The 18,750-nt window shown below is 37.4% G+C and overlaps 1 long non-coding RNA gene across 1 annotated transcript in view; it reads left to right on the plus strand.

Annotated features, from left to right (window-relative positions):
- Positions 1 to 200: 200 nt before the first annotated feature.
- Positions 201 to 18,750, plus strand: part of LOC135273831 (uncharacterized) — a 440,128-nt gene continuing 421,578 nt past the window's right edge. The window contains exon 1 of the long non-coding RNA XR_010341621.1: positions 201 to 286. This is a non-coding gene — a long non-coding RNA (uncharacterized LOC135273831). The remainder of the gene's footprint in view (positions 287 to 18,750) is intronic.

Here is an 18,750-nt window from a genome sequence, read left to right on the forward strand (position 1 = left end):
ATCCTCTGGGGATGGTTTAAACATTGTCACATTGTCACTGCCTGGGCCCCAGCTCTTGAGAGTATGATTGCAGTTAATCTGGGTTGGCTCAGATAATATATTGTTTTAAAGCTCTCCAAGAGATTACAGCTTGTAGTCAGGCAGGGCTGAAAACCAAGGATGGAGGCCAAACCTCTCATTTAACCTGTGAGAGAGCACTGGGAAGAGACAGCTGGGGCTGTTTGCCCGCAGCCTTGTCATTCGTCACAGACATGCACAGAACCGGTGCTCAGATCTCTACTTCTAGGTCAGTGCTTGCCATTTACATTTGCTTTGCATTTACTATATGTAGATTTGCAGTGAATAGCCAAAGTTTATTACATGTAACTTCCGTTTATTTTATGTCAGATTAATGGCTTCAGAATCAAACCTTGGAGCATCTTTAAGTGGTAAGGGGTGTGAGAGGCAGGCTATAAGATATCTGTAAGGTGCTTGGTTTCTGTGCCTCAGCTTTTCATCTTAAAACCGAGTGTGTGTGTGTGTGTGTGTGTGTGTGTGTGTGTGTGTATGTGTATAGTCCCAGACTGCCTACAGTGTTACAGATAATTCCTAAAGGAAAAAACTTTAGGAATTATCTGTAACACCGTAGGCAGTCTGGGACTCGTTTCTCTATACTTTTCACTGTTAGGGAAACACAGCCAGTGAGCTTTGCTGATACTGTCTAATAGGACTAGTCATTGTACCCAGGCATTGGGATTTTCAGTTCTGAGATTCGTTGTACTCATTGCTTAAGAATACTACATGCCTAGCTTTTCCAGATGCATGGGTTGGGACATTCACATAGGAAAAGAGGGATTCTCCTATTTCCTCTCTGGACTCCTATATTTAGCTCTATAATATTTAACTCATAATTGCCTGGAGATTGGACCACAGATCAAGGTCATTCACTTTAGTCATGTTAATCTCTAACACTTTAAAATATACTGTAGCTAAAATATATTTACTATGAAATATTTTGAAAATCATTTTCATTGAAATACATTATTTTGTTATTTTCATAAAGTTATGAGAAATACAGACTATAAGATCAAGGTGACCTCATATTTCACATAGACAGGTATCCTGATCAGTGGTATTATCCATAGACCTTCCAAAAACATGTCACCAGCAATTGTCTCCATTTCTTAGATAGATTATTTTAAAGGACTTATTTAGGACACTAACTCTTTGCTCTTTCTAGTTTCTAAAATGCTAGGAAGGAAAGAGAAGAAAACTAATATGTACTGAGCACTGACTACGTGCCAGACATTACATCGGTGCTGTTATATATATATACTTTTGCCCTATTTTACATAAAATGATGTTTTCATTTTGTTTTAATCCAGACATATTGTAAAGCATGTGATTCTCCACAAGAAGTCTGTTGCTCTTAGAGTATTTCCAACTAGATTCTTCTAGTTCTCCATTCCCCACACCTCTCACTGCCCTTGGTGAGTTTACCTAAGCAGTGTTTATTAAAGGGTATGTTTTTAAAAAGGGAATAAATTTGGCATGTATCACTATAGGCTTATGCATAATTAATTCTGAATAAGCTGAAAATGGAGCTTAAGATGGATGAACCCTTTAACATTTGAAGTATTAGCTAAAATGAATATTTTTTAAATGATGGCTTTTCATGAAGCCACAAAAGTCTCTGAATTTTTGTTCTTATAGAAAGAAATGGGCCAGATGCAGGAGCTCATGCCTGTAATCCCAGCACTTTGGGAAGCTGAGGCAGGCAGATCACCTGAGGTCAGGAGTTCAAGACCAGCCTGGCAAACATGGTGAAACCCCACCTCTACTAAAAATACAAAAATTAGCTGGGTGTGGTGGCACACACCTGCAATCTCAGCTATTTGGGAGGCTGAGGCAGAAGGATCGGTTGAACCTGGGAGGCAGAGTTTGCAGTGAGTGGAAATGGTGCCATTGTACTCAAGTTTGGGTGACAGATCGAGACTCCGTCTCAAAAAAGCGAAAAAGGAAAGAAATGGACTTAAGAATCAGACAGGCTTTTTATTTCCAGCTATATCGTAGCTGTGGAACTTGTTGAGTTAACCTTTACAGCATTGTTTTCTCATTTTTAAAAGGAAAATAATCTTACATCATAAAATAATATGTCATAGAGTTTTTCTGAGAATTAAAATAAGGTATGTAAATACCTAATACACATGGTTTGACCTATTTTGACACTTTGAAAATGACCATTATTAAATGTTTTGTGGAACATCTTGAATTTTTGTACTTGAGGCTATTGCCTTGAGCTCAAAATATTACAATTGTTGCTTGGGTAGTAGTTCTGCTCTAAAGTCAAATTATATATTTCTCCTTTATGGATTTACAGCATCTTTTAGTATTTCCTAGAGGCATGTTCCAGAGCTTGGCATAATAGTTAGATTTTGTTTTCTTCAACAGATATATCTTATTCTAAAAAACAATCTAGAATTGTATCCTTGTCTATACAACTCAATTTCACTCAATTCAGAAAAAAAAAAAAAATCTTCCCTTTTACTCTCTGCAAATACAGCACATAATAGAGGCAATTAGCTAAGAACTTGTTCACCTTTCCAGCCGAGTTTTGCCAGCCCTTCTTTTTCTGTCCTCACGGGATGTCCTTTCTTCCCCTTCCAATGGGGGTTTGTTCTTGCTGCTCAGGCCAGCCTCTCTGCAATCCCTCCCTCCGCCTTCATGGATTTATTCTGAGGGTGGTACTCGTTTCCTTTTCTGTCACTGATTTCTGTCTCTCCATTTGATCCTTCCTATCAACATGCAATTATGCCTCACTAATACTTGGATTAACATTTTGACTCCACGTCTTCCTCCTGCAACTGCTTTCTTTCACCTCAAAGTCCTCTGTAGATCTTACTCTTCTTTCTCTGTTTGCCTTCTTCCACAAATCAGCCCAATGAGGCATTTCTTTCCAGCTCTCCCTGGAACTGGCTGTTGTGAAGGACACCAGCTATCTCAGCATGCCAAACCCTGTGGGTAGTTCTGTGTCCTCATCCAACCTGATGTCTCTGCAGCATTGACATTGTGGGCCATGACCTGCTTTTCAAAGCACTTTCTAACTACCTGTCCTTTGTGACTCAACATTTTCTGTTTCCTTCCAGCTTCCTGGCTTCTCTCTCATTCTTTTTCACTAGCTTCTCTTTTTATACTAAACTACTAAATTTTTGAATACTCCAGACATTTTTTTCTCCTATGACTCATATCCAGTGTCCAGACAACCGCTTGCTTCTCTTTTACTTTATCATCTTTTACTTCTTCTCCTTTCTCTTTCCTCCTTTTAAGCTCATGAGCTTTTATTGAGTACCTTCTATTTTTTCCTGGCTCTGGGTTAGAGAGTGGAGTTACCAAGGTGAATAATACATATTCTCTGTCTTCAGGTAATGCACAGTCTACTAGCAGTCTATATTCTTTCTAAAAAGTATGATGAAGAATTAGAGTTGCTGAGATGGGGCTATTGGTCAGGACAGAAGGGGAGCAAAGGACAAAGTGGATGACCACGGGAATCATGGAGAATTTCCTCTCTGAGATAGGAATGGCTCATGCCATTCTTACTCCAGACCCATAACCTGCATTGAAAAAAATAAATGGAAGAACACACATAAATTTTTAAAATGTGACCTTTCAGGTACAAAATAAATGCAACTCTTTTAAACCACCTGAGTTTTAAAATATGAATAATAAGATATTTTATAAAATAGTATAATATCCCTTTATTTTTTAATTTAGTTTTTATCAAATGGCACATATTTATAATTTTAAAAAGTCAAATTTTTCTAAAAGGTCAATTGTGAAAAACAGAGTTCTTTATCCATTCCTTTTTCTTAAAGATAACCACCTTCAACTAGTTCAGTTACTTTTTTGGATATTTATAGCCATGTTGTAGAATAACTAATGTTTTTACATTGATTTCTTTTTCCTGTTTAAATATCCTATGTGCAGGATAAACAGATAATCCTCTTACTTGCTTCTCCAATCCACACATGTATTCTTTCCTAATTCTCCCAGGGATAATTTTTAGTTTTATCTGTATTCAGATTTTACATTATTGTGACTCTGACATGTTTTCACAACTAAGTCCTGTAGTATACTATTATTGGATTTCCTTTCTTGAATATTTTCCTTGATTTTAATAATTATGTTTTGGTTTATTTAATTATCTAATACAAATTCACCCCAGGACTCTGCTAGAAATGTAATTTTCCCCTTTGTGTGTTCAAAGACACTATACATCCTATAAATTTAATCTTCTTGCCAACTTCATTGTTGGAGTTCTCTACATCTGCTAAAATCAGAACTGGGCCCTCTCTAGGCAGCTGCACAGCTTTTGTCCTCGGATGTCCCTGCACCATCATCCTGGGGTAGCCTTTGTCTCTCTTCTCTGTATTGGTGTCCCTGCTTTCTACATTTTACGTTGTTTTCTTTCTTTGTTTATATTCCTGTGATGGCAGAGCACACCCATCAGTAGCTTCTTGAGAGAGTATGCATGAATAAATTTTCTGAGACCTTTTCTTTTTTCACCCTCACAATTAATAATTTTCCTTTCTAGGGAAAATTAGATTGGGAATAGCTTTTCTTGAGAATGTTTAAATCATTGTTTCATTGTCTCCCATCTTTCAAGATTGCATTGAGTCATTCTGGTTCCTCTTTGGCTAGGAGCTACTTTTAAAGAGTGAACTCTGGGGAATCTTCTTTCTTCTTTTCCTCTGGAATTTCACCAGGAAGGTCCTTCTTTGGGTTTTCTCTTGTCTCTTGTGCGGGGCATCAGTGGGCTTTTCAATCTGAAAATTTTTATATTTCAGTTCTGGAAATTTTTTCCTGAATCATTTGATTTACATGTTTATTAATTTTTCTTTGTTTTCTGTTCCTGGAATTCCCATTATTTACATGTTTGGCCTCCTTGGCTAATTCTCTAATTTTCTTACTGCTTCTCTTCTGTTGCATTTCTAAGCTCTGTCTTTTTGAGTTACTTCCTGAGTAATTTCTGCAACTTTGCTTTCTACCTTCTCTGGAAGGCTGCTTTTTTTTTTTTTTTTTTTTAAACCTTTCTGCTGTTGCATTTTTAAATTCCAAAACTCTCTTTTGTCCCAGAATAGTCCATATTTGTAATATCCTATTTTTTCATGGTTGTGTTATCTTTCATCTGTCTGAAAAATACGGATTTATGATTTTTCTTCTCTCTGCAATGTCTATGTTTCTTACCATTTCTTTTTCCTGATAGATTGAACCATTTTGTTGTGAAAATCACTTGCTTTTCTTTCTTGTTTTGTCTTGGGTTGATTGTATTTTCTTGCGTAAGATTTTCAGTGACCTGTCTGGAAGGTACAACTCTGATTGACTCTGTTCTGGGATCTGAGTTGGGAAAGGCAATGGGGAATATCATCATTCTTTGAGTAGATTTTTCATTTAATCTATCAATATTCAGTTTGGTAGCCCTGCCCCTATGCCAAGTACCCCATAGAAACTCCCCCCAGTTCATCCTATTTAGAGAGGAAATTTTCTAGCTTTTTCTGAGATTGAAGATGGTATCTAACTTCTTTTTAAACAGATTTTCAACCAATCACCTCTGCCTTCACCCTCCTTTAAGAGATACCAGGTAACGTTAATTTCTGAACACTTCTGGAATTTGAGGTATGCACTGGCTAGCTTTTGGGCCCCCCTCCCCAACCAGTCTGGGTTTTAAATGTTTCAGGTTTGCTAAATCATTTACCACTTATTCATCTGATTTCTAGTTTCTAAAATTTTGTTGCTGTTGTTTCATCTCTTGTTCTGTTTGTCTTTGAGGATTTATGCCTTTAAAAAATTCTATACTTCTATTTTAGAGGAATTTGGAAAAGAAAATGAGGTTACAAATGTGTGTTTAATCTTCCTTTTTAAACCTGAAGCCTGTCAATTTGTTAATGTAATCAGTTCAGGGAGATTTAAAAGAGGAGAAGAAATGACACCCCAGATAGAGCAGTTAAAGTAAAACTGAGGTAGAAAGGAGGAAGCAGTCACCAAGAGGACACACACAAATAGGGAGAAAGAACATCCTAGACTGAGGAAGGGCAGAGCAGAGATGCTCATGTCCAAAACATTGACTTGAGGCCGGGCGTGGTGGCTCACGCCTGTAATCCAAGCACTTTGGAGGCCAAGGTGGGCAGATCACCTGAGGTTGGGAGTTCAAGACCAGCCTGACCAACATGGTGAAACCCGGTCTTAAAAAAAAAAAAAAAAAAAAAATTGACTTGATTCATTCATTTCTTTATTCATATGTTCTCTCTCGCAATACAAGTTCCTCTTGAGCCTTTGTATTAGGAACTCTGGTAGATGTTGCAGATACCAAATATGAGTTGAAGGTCAGTAACAATTGCTAACAGTTATTGAGCCTCTAAAGGTTTTATAGTCTGGTATCTTCAGATTATTTCAACTCAAAAATATTTATTCAGAATCTAGTGAGACTCAGCATTCTTCTATGTGATAAAATACTATGAATTTTATTCTGTAACAACCTCTCAGTCTCTAATGTGTTGATTTGTTGATTACTCACTTTTCACATCTCTTTTGGTGTTCCTTATTGTTAAAACCAAAATAGATTCCAACCATAATGTCTGTGGAATCCATTCACAGGTGAATATATAGTGTTATACATTTGTATTCCTTTTTTTTTTTTTTGAGATGGAGTTTTACTGTTGTTACCCAGGCTGGAGTGCAATGGCGTGATCTCAGCTCACCGCAACCTCCACCTCCAGGGTTCAGGCAATTCTCCTGCCTCAGCATCCTGAGTAGCTAGGATTACAGGCACGCGCCACCATGCCCAGCTAATTTTTTGTATTTTTAGTAGAGACGGGGTTTCACCATGTTGACCGGGATGGTCTCGATCTCTTGACCTCGTGATCCACCCGCCTCGGCCTCCCAAAGTGCTGGGATTACAGGCATGAGCCACCGCACCTGGCCGTATACATTTGTATTCTTATACTAACATGCTTGTATCTATAGTGTAACCATAAAGTAATAAAGAAATTTTTCTTGTGTGACTTACAGACCTCTGGCTCTTAACTTGCAGTTACTTACACAGTTTTTGAATATTTTCAAGAGCAACTAGGTAGATTTCATGAAAAGACTTTAACATACCGAAGTATTCATATGACTAAATCACTGGAGATTTAGAACAACTTAGGGATACAAAATCAGATAACAATAAAAAAATATAGATTATGTGTATTGAACGTCTAGTATGTGTCAGACACTCTTCTAAGTGTTGTACCTGTATAAACTTATTTATTCCTCAAAGTAAAGGAGGTTCTATCATTATTCCCATTTTAGAGCTAAGAAAACTGAGATGGATTCAAAGACAATTGGAGAAGACATTTGTAGAGTACCTATACCATTTTCTCTATTGGAATTGATCCATCTTTTTTGACTGTTGACCTCATGGATAGTCACTGAATGACCATCTGAAAGGCCTCCTTAAGAAAAGATCCCAGAACACTACGATGGTATCCAGGGAGGCTGGCAGGCTTGCTAGGTTTTTGTTTACTCATTTGTTTGTTTGTTTTAGAGTTAGATTAGTAGGCTTGATAAGCATAGGAGGACTAAAAAAGTGTGACTCAGCCAGGTGCAGTGGGGCTCAGGACTGTGATCCCAGCACTTTGGGAGGCTGAGGTGGGTGGATCATGAGGTTAGGAGATCAAAAGCAGCCTGGGCAACATGGTGAAACCCCATCTCTACTAAAAATACAAAAATTAGCTGGGCATGGTAGTGGGCACCTGTAATCCCAGCTACTCAGGGGGCTGAGGCAGAGAATTGCTTGAAACCCGGGAGGTGGAGGTTGCAGTGAGCCGAGATCATGCCACTGCACTCCAGCCTGGGTGACAGAGTTAGAATCCATCTAAAAAAAATTATGAATCTTTGAAATGTTTAGAATATTTAAAGAACAATTAGTGTGTTAGAGATTCTTAGCCTATTATTCAAAACAACTTATCAGTGGATTTTAAGGGGATGGATTTGTTTGCATTGGTATTATACAAGGAGTCATTTAAATAATTGTTATTGATGCTCAAAATATCTGTTTAAACTCAGTTTATATATTAGTTACTATCATATTCTAATATCAGTTTCTCATAATGGTTATTAGTGATCATGATTACAAATGAAGATCTGAATCCTTCTACTACTGATTTTGGCTTCATTTGCTTGTATTTTCACTATTTATAATAATTAAAGGTCATGCAAGCTACTAGCTATTGATAGCCCATTCAAGTGGCTAAGAAAATCGCAATGCCAAATGCATTGCCTTCTGGATAAATGAGGCAGTACAACTGAGTCATTAGTTACAGCCGCCTAGATAACATGTGATTCTAAGGAATCTGTGTTTAACCTCCAGTTTCAAAAGATTATTCAGAATTCTTCCCTTCCTCAGTGGCTACTCCATAGAATAAAAACTAGTCTGAATTTGAAACACAAATCCATAGCTTATTTGGTGCACAAAAATGTGTTGGAAGGTTTATTAATGAGAGGGTTTCTGCACTGGTGGGTAATGTTTTCTGCATGCTCTTAGAAATCTGTCATTCTCTTATACACTAATCCCTGTGTGTATTTAAAGTGCTCATCTTAGGCTTGCTGGGGTTAAGATTACTTACATTGGTATTTTCATCTGTAAACACCATTAGCAAACTATCCCTGTTTGTGAGTCAGCACTTAAGTAGCCTAGTAATTAGACCATCCTGAAAAGGATCTAGGATTCTGTATACACCATTGCATCTAAACTGTATAAACTTTCTTACATAAACCAGGTCGGTTTGTATATCTCTCATTTTTTTTTAAACTAACTTTGTAACCTTGAACAAGTTTTTTCCTAGCTGTTCAAGGCCTCACTTTTATCATGTGTTAAATGGAGATAATAACATACCTGTCTTATAGGGTTATGTGGGAATGAAATAAAGTAGAATTAAGGCAAGTAAAACGTTGTTGGGCCATAAGAATCACTTAGTAAACATTACTTCTGTATTACTCCTAATTTAAAAAGTGATAATTTACTTTCAGCTGACATGTTTATTTTGAACATGGAAATATACAAAAACAGTCACTTCTTCAATATTCACCTTGAAGTACATTCTAGATGTTTATTCTGTGCTTTCATGCCAGTTCTCTGTGGTAAGAGGCAGAGATGATTCAACCTGAAAAAATAGCCTTGAGGTTTGTGGAATCCAGTATTAATGATTCAAGCTCCTATCATACACAGTTTCAGAGATAGCCAAAGTTGTCATTATGTGAAAACATTCCTCTATTGAACTAAAGTCTTATGAGTTCCGTTTCTTGCATCTTCCTGAACACCACACAAGCAACCATCCGCATCCATTGTAAAAATATCTGTTTAGAAGAGACATATTGAATGTCAGATACTGTAAGCATCTGGAAATTCAAATGCAAACACAGTAGAAATCAATTGCAAAATGAAATCTCATATCTTAGTGAAAGGAGTTTAGAGTTTATGAAATCAATAAAAGTGGTTAGTCAAATGAAAAGTCACTGATAGTTGAAAATATAGTAAGCTTAGGCTATTTGACAATTGAAGAGAGATGAAGATGAAGTAATGGATTTAAAAATAATTATTTGAATACAAAAGAATTAAAAGACCCTTGAGAAAACCAAAGGAGTTCTCATTTTTTTTTTCACAAAACATGTCTCTTTATTATCGACTTGCAAGAGTCAAGTATAAAAGAATTAGTATACTCTTGATTGAAAAACATCATGCTCAAACACTTGATTTATTGCTAAGAATTAGTGCACAGTTACAGTTACAATAAAATAAATGTGTTAAATATAAGAGATAATACAGCAATTTTTATAATTTGAGTTTCTTTTTTTCAGTATATAGTTCCAAGCAAACTTTATTAATGTCTTTCTTTTCAGTGGATTCACATTTAAAAAAGACCTTTGTGAAATATCTGCTATTTCTTAGGTAAAGCAGACATTCAATACAAGCTTCTTACATATTTCTTTGAGGCCGTCTGCATAGTCAGAAACTAGGCACCCCAAAATTCTTCACGTGGTTTACTTCAACAATTGCTGAGAGTCTGAAAACAAAATTCACTTTTATCTTGTGCTTCTGAATTCTTAAGTACAATTTTCCTGTGTTTCCAATTTAAATTATCCTCAGATGGTTTTTCACCCCTGCCTGAACATGCCAATTAATATTCTGGCTATTACTATGTCACTCGCCTCAGAAGAAAGCCTCTGTCAAGCCCAAATTAAGTTACTGAAGATATGAAGTTAAACAAAACAAACAAAATCATGGCTTAAAAAATATAAACCTTAACAAACAGCAAATTCCTACTGAGGGCAGAAATAAAATATACTCTATTTGAGATCAGATTTTACTATTACTTTGCAAGAATGCCAATTCCCACTTCAGCTCTAGTCAAGTGTATGAAATAAATCATTTCAGAATTTCAATGTTAATTCCTCTAGCACATACCGAGGAAAGGGGAGAAAAATAACTGTTATCTTAAAGTTTCTGTTTAGGTGATTCCATAGAAAGTTGACGAAGGCAGAAATGTTTCATGACTATGTTGCTTTTTGGAAGCTTGGAAATGTTTGTGTATGGAATGCGATTGGTAACTAGTCACGGAAGTGGTGTCTCATTAGGTTTCCAAAAGTCACTACTCTACTTGTATGCTCAGTGCAATCCTGTCTTTTTCCTTCCATATCCTGACTTCATAAACCTCTCTAACCACTTTGCCTTTCTCAGTTTCTGCTCTAGCCACCACTTTTCTTCCTCTTCTTCCTAGGTTCTCTCTCTCAGTCATTTCATCCACTCCCATAACTTTAACTCACACATCTAGGCAGCTGGCTCTCAGATTTGTATTTATAGCACCATCTTACCTTCCAAGCTCAATCTCACATTTCTAACTATCTGCTAGACATTTGCACCTAAACGCACCACCAAACTCAAAATGTCTAAAATTTAACTCATTTTCTTACTCCCACCTCCTCCGAATTTTCCTCTTTTTTTAGATGGTAGCCACGTTCCTTCAACTGTACACTCTCAAAACTTACAAAGTATACTTGGACCTTCTCTTCCCTTTCTTTATTTTTATTTTTATTTTTTATTTTTTGAGACGGAGTTTCGCTCGTTACCCAGGCTGGAGTGCAATGACGCGATCTCGGCTCACCGCAACCTCCGCCTCCTGGGTTCAGGCGATTCTCCTGCCTCAACCTCCTGAGTAGCTGGGATTACAGGCACGCGCCACCATGCCCGGCTAATTTTTTGTATTTTTAGTAGAGACGAGGTTTCACCATGTTGGCCAGGATGGTCTCGATCTCTTGACCTCGTGATCCACCCGCCTCGGCCTCCCAAAGTGCTGGGATTACAGGCGTGAGCCACCGCGCCCGACCTCCCCTTTCTTTACATTCTCATTGTCACCAAATCCCGTTAATCCTCTCTTTAAATTAACTCAATTCCACAAATCCATCTATTGGACACCTCTTAGAGCCACAGCTAGAAACTAAGGGGTAAATAAACTTATCAACAACAGGACGTAAATCCCATGTTCAGGGACCTTGCATTCTAGCAGTTGAAATAAGATATGGACCCAAATTATTCTCAGAGCAACCAGATTAATTTTCCTCTCATACCTGCAATAATAGCTTTGGTTACTTGATTAGTTTACTGCGTACCCTATTTTAGACACATTTCGCCCATTATTTCACTACTCCCCACAGTTCTCTAAAGTACATATTACTGTTATTCCCCTTACAGATGAGAAAGCTGAGACACAGAGATTTAAATATTTTTTTCCAAGAACACAGAGTTTATAAATAAAAGATCCAAGGACTGGACCTTGGAGTCTGGCTGGGAGACCAATCTCTGAACTCCTGCTCCCTGGTGCCTGCCTCACACGTTTGCACCCTGTCCTTCCCCAGCCATAGATGACAGGGAGGGTCCCTGACCCCAAAAAAGCTATTCTGTTGGCTGGACAGTTACTTATTATTTATGTGACTTGGTTTGAATAGATGAACTGGAGTTTGTTGAGGTTTTTCTCTTGAGAATTTGAAATGGAAAACAGCAACTACTGCCACTTACACTGATGCTTGAGTTACCAAACTTCTGTTTTTTAATTCTGATATACTTGACATGCTTTTGAATTGAAAATTTAAATTGAGATTAAAATAACTGTTGGTTTATACCATTTAATGTAAAATGATTTTTGGATGCTTTGAAATAACTTTCAAATTTAAATATTTGTGTCAATATCTGTTTTTCTTTCCAAACTATTTACTTTCTTTCTTTCTTTTTTTTTTTTTTTTTTTTTTTTTGTAGTTTTGTTTGTTTCCTGTAAAACTTTTTACTTTCTTAATATTCTTTTTGTGTTTTCCCTCTGGTAGCTTGTCAACTTCAGATTTGTAGTTTTAGTTAGTATCTAGAATTTAATATTTGAGATGTTTGTTTTGACACATCTGTGTTATTTTCTTAACAATCCGGATTTACTGGTTCAGAATAGAACCCTTCCTAGGTTACTTAGTTACCCTCACTACTTACTGGATTTTACCCTTTTTTTTTTTTTCATGTTTCTGCAAACTTCTATCAATTACTTATGTCACAATTATTAGAAGCACTTTACGTTTGTCTGGATTATTTGGGCTAATTCCAATTTCTTTGATAGGTTTTTAAATATCATTTTCTATTTGTTCAAGATTTCACAATTTTGTATTCTTTTTGAAATACAGAATTTCAAAAAGAAAGATAATATTCTACTTTCAGTAATCATGAATTTAAAATTGATTTTCAATAAAGTTTAATTCAAAAAAGATTTAAATTTAATCAAAATTTAATTTGAAATTAAACATTTAAATTATAAGTATCTGATTATTTGAATCAATATCATATGAATATAATTACCTGAATATCTGAATTGATATTTTAAGTTAAATTGTAAATTAATATTAGACAGTGTTTGAATGAGTTAGAATTATCTCAAATAATCCTATAGTAAAATTTATTATATTTCATTCAGTCTTTATAAAAGAAGAAAACCCAAACATGGATGAACCTTGAGGACATAATGCTAAGTGAAATAAACCAGGCATATAAAGCCAAATACTTCGTATTTCCACCTATTGAGTCATATAAAGTGCTCAAAATTCATTGAATCAAAGAGTGAAATGGTGGTTGCCAGAGGCTGTGGAAAGGAGAAATGGGGAGTTGTCAATTAAGGGGCACAAAGTTTCAGTTAGGCAAGATGAATAAGCTCTAGAAATCTGCTATGCAACTTTATACCTATAGTCCACAATTATGTATTGTACACTTAAAAAGTTAACTGTTCTTTTCACAATAAAATAACATTAAAAAAATTATAAACTAAAAACGAAATGAAACAATGAATTTTGATTCTTACTAATGAAACATACTTTTCTAAATACTTCATTATTGGTAATAAAAATTGAACATTTTTGCTCAAGCTCTTTATCGAAACATTCTTGTTAAATTTCTTAAACAATTTTAACAATTATAATTGGCAATTTGATACATTCAGAAAATCGACTTTTTGGAAATCTCATAAAACAGCTACCAGATAAAATAGCTTTCCGAAAATGTATTTTAGATTTAAATTGGACTACATACTAAAATCTACAGGTTAAGTCTCAGTCCCATGTCCCTCATCACTTTGGTGGCATTTATCATAGTTGATTATTTTACTTCTTAAAACACAGTTACATGTCTTCTAGGATACCACGCACTTACTTAGTTTCTTCTACTTTCTGATTTCCTTCTCTGGCTTTGCATCTTCTTGACACCCTGGATATTGGAGTCTTCTTTCCTCTCCCTACACAGATTTTTATTTGGGATCTCAGATAGTCCCATAAGTAACCACTCCTGCCGTTCTCTCCTGAGCTGAGTCAGGGCCATGCTCTTGGCCCTGACTGGTAGATCCAATTGTTTTCACTTAGTTTCTTAATAGGCATTCAAATTGAACATGCTCAAAAGAGAAGAATTAATTCAATTTTTTTTTTTTTTTTGGAAACTGAGTCTCACTCTGTCACTCAGGCTGGAGTGCAGTAGCTCAGTCTTGCCTCACTGCAACCTCTGCCTCCTAGGTTCAAGCAATTCTCCTGCCTTAGCCTCCCAAGTAGCTGGGACTACAAGCATATGCCATCATGCCTGGCTAATTTTTGTATTTTTAGTGGAGATGGGGTTTCACCATATTGGCCAGGCTGGTTTCAAACTCCTGACCTTGTGATCCGCCCACCTCGGCCTCCCAAAGTGCTAGAATTACAGGTGTGAGCCACCGCGCTCAGCAGAATTAATTCTACTCTTCTGCTCTTGTCCAAGTCATACCAGTTCTCATCTGCAGCCCTGCCATAGCCACCCCATGGGTCCCTGTTCCTACTCTTGCCTTTCTCAGGTCTATTCACAACACAGTCAGAGAAGCTTTTCAGAGCATGCCTCAGGTTCAGTACAGCTCAGTATCTTTGCATCTGTGCTTCTGCATTTCTCACAGTGTGTACGTCACCTGGCCCCTGCCTAGCTCTTTATTCCTGTCCCCTTTCTTTACCGTGAACCTCACTGGGTTCCAGCCACTCATCAGTGTTTCTGTTGTTTCTTGAATGTGCCAAGCTCATTTGCATCTCTGAGCCATTCTCCTTGCCCTCTCCTCTGCTTGTAACACTGTTTTCACTAAGACTCTGTTTCACATTGTTTAAGTTTTTGCCCAGATGTCATGTCCTTGAGGGGGCCTTCCCTGGTCATGGCATATGTAAAAGGACTCACTCTATGCTGTCACTTTGTATGCCTTGAACCTATTTTATTTTCTTTATAAATCATTATTACCTGACATTATCATTTATCTTTCCTTGTTATTACCTGTCTCTTCCACCAGCTTATGAAGGCAGAGACTTCGTTTGACTTATTCATTGGTTTCCTAACACAGCACCTGGCACATAGAAGATGCTCAATATACATTTACTGAATGAACACATGTGGAAAATAAATTTCCTCTTTCTTGAAACTCAGACTTCACTGAAAATGGCAAACCCCAAGCTAATGTATCTGCCATTCTTATAGGCATCCAGTCAGCATCTTTATGGTTCCCACGATCTTACAACTTTTTTTAAAAAAACATCATGTACATAGTTATATGTATTGCTGTGGGTAAAAGCCACAGGCAAACTCCATGTGGCATACAGCAAGCTGCTTGAGGCTGATCGCTCCATTACAAAGATCATTTTTGATTTCTTGGAAAAGCACTTCTCATTGGGCTGGATCATCTTAGTTATTACAGAAAAGGAATAAAAACATTAAGAAGCAAACTGGAAGAGTCATTCTAGATACTCAAATCTAGAATTAAGGAAGAGGTTTTTTAGTATGAGTTTAAGACAACCAATCCAACTGAAATCAACAGAATATTAACACTCAGTGGAATTAACATAGTTCCAAGATACGTTAAAGAGGGACTTATTTTGTGTTCTGATTCATAATGATGAGCATTAAGTAAAATGCAATACGGTTTTTGTTGTGTGGCCCTTGGATAACATCTGACTGATGGTGTCAATGTTCTGCTAGAATTTCTTCTTGCCCTCTGAGCACACGCCAGATCTTATATTCTGTTACAGAGCTCATTTATTGTGCAATAGAACCTTCATCTCCAAAACTCTGGAGAGATTAAGATGCCTCACAGGTCAGAAAATTGTTGAATGGAGCTGTTTATGTAATGTTTGAAGGATGGCCTGGGTACTAGAATGATGTCTTAACATATTGTATTCAAACCTATTTATTTTGTCAGACAATTTTCTTTGGCTGTGGGGAAAAAAAACTAGCAACAGGAGAACCAATTTCTCTGTGTATGCATGCATGCTCACACGCCTGCAGATTGATGTGGGTGTATGAAAGGGCATGTGGTTACAATAATAGGCACCAGGGAAGGCAAAGATAAATTGAAAATTAAAAACTTGCTATTTAAAATAACAGATTTTGCCTATTTTCATACATTCGTGTTGTTTATTAAATTCCTGGAAGCATATTTTTCCTATTATCCTTCTAGTGCTTGCCTTTTAGTCCTTGCTCATAACAACCATGGTGTCTTGTATTTGATCAGCACGTTAGCATTTCGGGAGCTTTTACGCGATATTTTTTCTACCAAATAACTTGATGTTCTGTTTTTCTCCTGATTTCAAGTCCGAAGGCTGATATACAGGGGATTCAGAGTTGAGATCCTTTAGATTTGGCTTCTTCAGATGTATAAATAAAAAGATTATACGTTTGCTCTTTTACTTTTTTTTTTTTTTTCATTTTTTGTTTTTTTAGACAAGGTCTCACTCTGTTGCTCAGGCTAGAGTGCAGTGGCATGAACTCGGCTCACTGCAACCTCCACCTCCTGGGTTCAAGCAGTCCTCCCACCTCAGCCTCCTGAGTAGCTGGAACCGCAGGCATGCACCACCATGCCTGGTTTATTTTCGTATTTTTGGTAGAGACAGAGTTTTACCATGTTGCCCATGCTGGTCTCAAACTCCTGGGCTCAAATGATCCTCCTGCTTTGGCCTCCCAGATTGTTGGGATTACAGGCATGAGCCATTGTGCCTGGCCATCTTTTATTGATTTGTAGCAGAGTAGGGAATTTTACATAACTTTCCTATTTATCCTATGCAAACTGAGCACACTTCCATTCCAGAGTTTACGATCAAAGTGATAACAGTAGTGTTGTTAAATATATTTATTAGAGAACAAAAAAGAAATGAGGGGCAGGTGAGCATTTTAACAGGCTGGACAAACAGCAGGAATCCCCCAGTCAGATGTGCATAGTTGCTTTTTGCTTTTTTTTTTTTTTAAATCTTGAGACCAAGTCTCACTCTGTCTCCCAGGCTAGAGTGCAGTGGTGTGATCTCGGCTCACTGTAACCTCCATCTCCCAGGTTCAATAGATTATCATGCTGTAGTCTTCTGAGTAGCTGGGACTACAGGTGCATACCACCATGGCCAGATAATTTTTGTATTTTGAGTAGAGATTGGGTTTCACCATGTTGGCCAGGCTGGTCTTGAACTCCTGACCTCAAATGATCTGCCTGTCTTGGCTTCCCAAGGTAGGTTTTTTTTTTTTTCTGCTTTCCTTGCCTGTGGCTAATGTATTTTTGTTTCACTCCTCTACCCTCTCTAGTTGGAGGAGGTCAAGATAATTTTTAAATACTAAGAGCAGCCCTAAAAAGATTAATAATTGTGTGAAGATGGGGACTAGCAATGCAAGCCATTTAGTAGTGTTGGCAGAAGCAAAGGATGTAGGATTTTGGTCTCGTTATGCTTTTGAGGCTCAGTTAATTTTTTTTTTCCCATTCACTGCCAGAGCTCTGTCTTCCTTCAGAGAGGGAGAGTGTGGTATTATAATGTAGTGGGCATAGGTTTTGGAATCAGACTGGCCGTAACTTCAATATATATTTATATCATCTACTCACTGTATCACTTGGAGAAAGTCATTTAACACTGAATCTTAGTTTCCTCATCTGTAAGTGAAGAGCATAAAAGCTCTGTTTAAATGTTATTGTGAGAATCAGAAATAGTGCTAGCACAGTGCCTTATACTATTTCTGATTCTCACAATAACACTTAAAAATAGCTTAAATGTTAAGTGCCTGTCACAAAGGCTGTCCTCAATAAATACTATTTTGCTGCTTCCTTGAATTCTTCTCCATCACATTTACTATCAACTTATTCTCACTCCATTCCCCTCCGGCCCCCATCCCCGCTCAGAGCTCTGCTATCCCAGGGTCAGTGCTGACTTGCCCCTTGGTGAAAGAGGCAGTGATTGTGTTTAGTTGGGGTGAAACACATACAGGAAACCACTTACCTGACTAAGATTAAAATTACATCTACCAAGATCTTAGCTTTGAAAGCAGAGACTTTCAAATGGTTAGAGAGCAGGTATGATGGCTAGACCAGGCAACTCTGATCCTTTCCTTCTGAATTTTATCTTTCGGTGGGTGGCATTTTCATTGCAATGTTGTTTTAATGCTTTCCTTCAAGGGTATACTAAGGACCCTTTATGCTCCCTAACCTGAGTGTGAACATAAGCCCTTCCCTTGATTTTCCCTAGCAGATGTGAGGTCGGTGGTAATTCTTAAAAATATATAAAGAAAAGAAAGAGGCTGGGCACAGTGGCTCACGCCTGTAATCCCAGCACCTACTGTGGGAGGCCGAGGCCAGTGGATCACCCGATGTCAGGAGTTTGAGACCAGCCTGGCCAACATGGTGAAACCCTATTTCTAGTAAAAATACAAAAAAATTAACCAGGCCTGGTGGCAATCACCTGTAATCCTAGCTACTCCAGAGGGGGAGGCAGGAGAATTGATTGAACCCAGGTGGTGGAGGTTGCAGTGAGCCGAGATCACGCCATTGCACTCCAACCTAGGAAACAAGAGTGAAACTCAGTCTGAAAAAAATAAAAGAGAAAAAAAGAGGGAAAAAGAAACTCTTTACCTCTATCCTGTTTCCAACTGTTGAGTAGCTTCCATTTGCAGCACCAAGGAACTGAGGCATACAGTGGGGCTTATTATAAAGAGAGCAAGAGTTCTGGGTGATGTGCCTCCCAGACCCTCTACATTAAGTCAAAGCTGGCCTTGGAGTCCTAAAAAACAATAGGCCCCTTGTGGTAGAAACAGATCTAAATCTTTAGGCCTCTCAATGCCCATCAGAGGATACTGAAAATAGGGTATCCATATTCACTATTCTGAAACTGACGTATGAGATTTCAAAAACCTTTCAC

This window comes from Aotus nancymaae, unplaced genomic scaffold (assembly GCF_030222135.1).
Source record: "Aotus nancymaae isolate 86718 unplaced genomic scaffold, 86718_ANA_hifiasm-v0.15.2.pri h1tg000009l, whole genome shotgun sequence".
NCBI lineage: Eukaryota > Metazoa > Chordata > Mammalia > Primates > Aotidae > Aotus > Aotus nancymaae.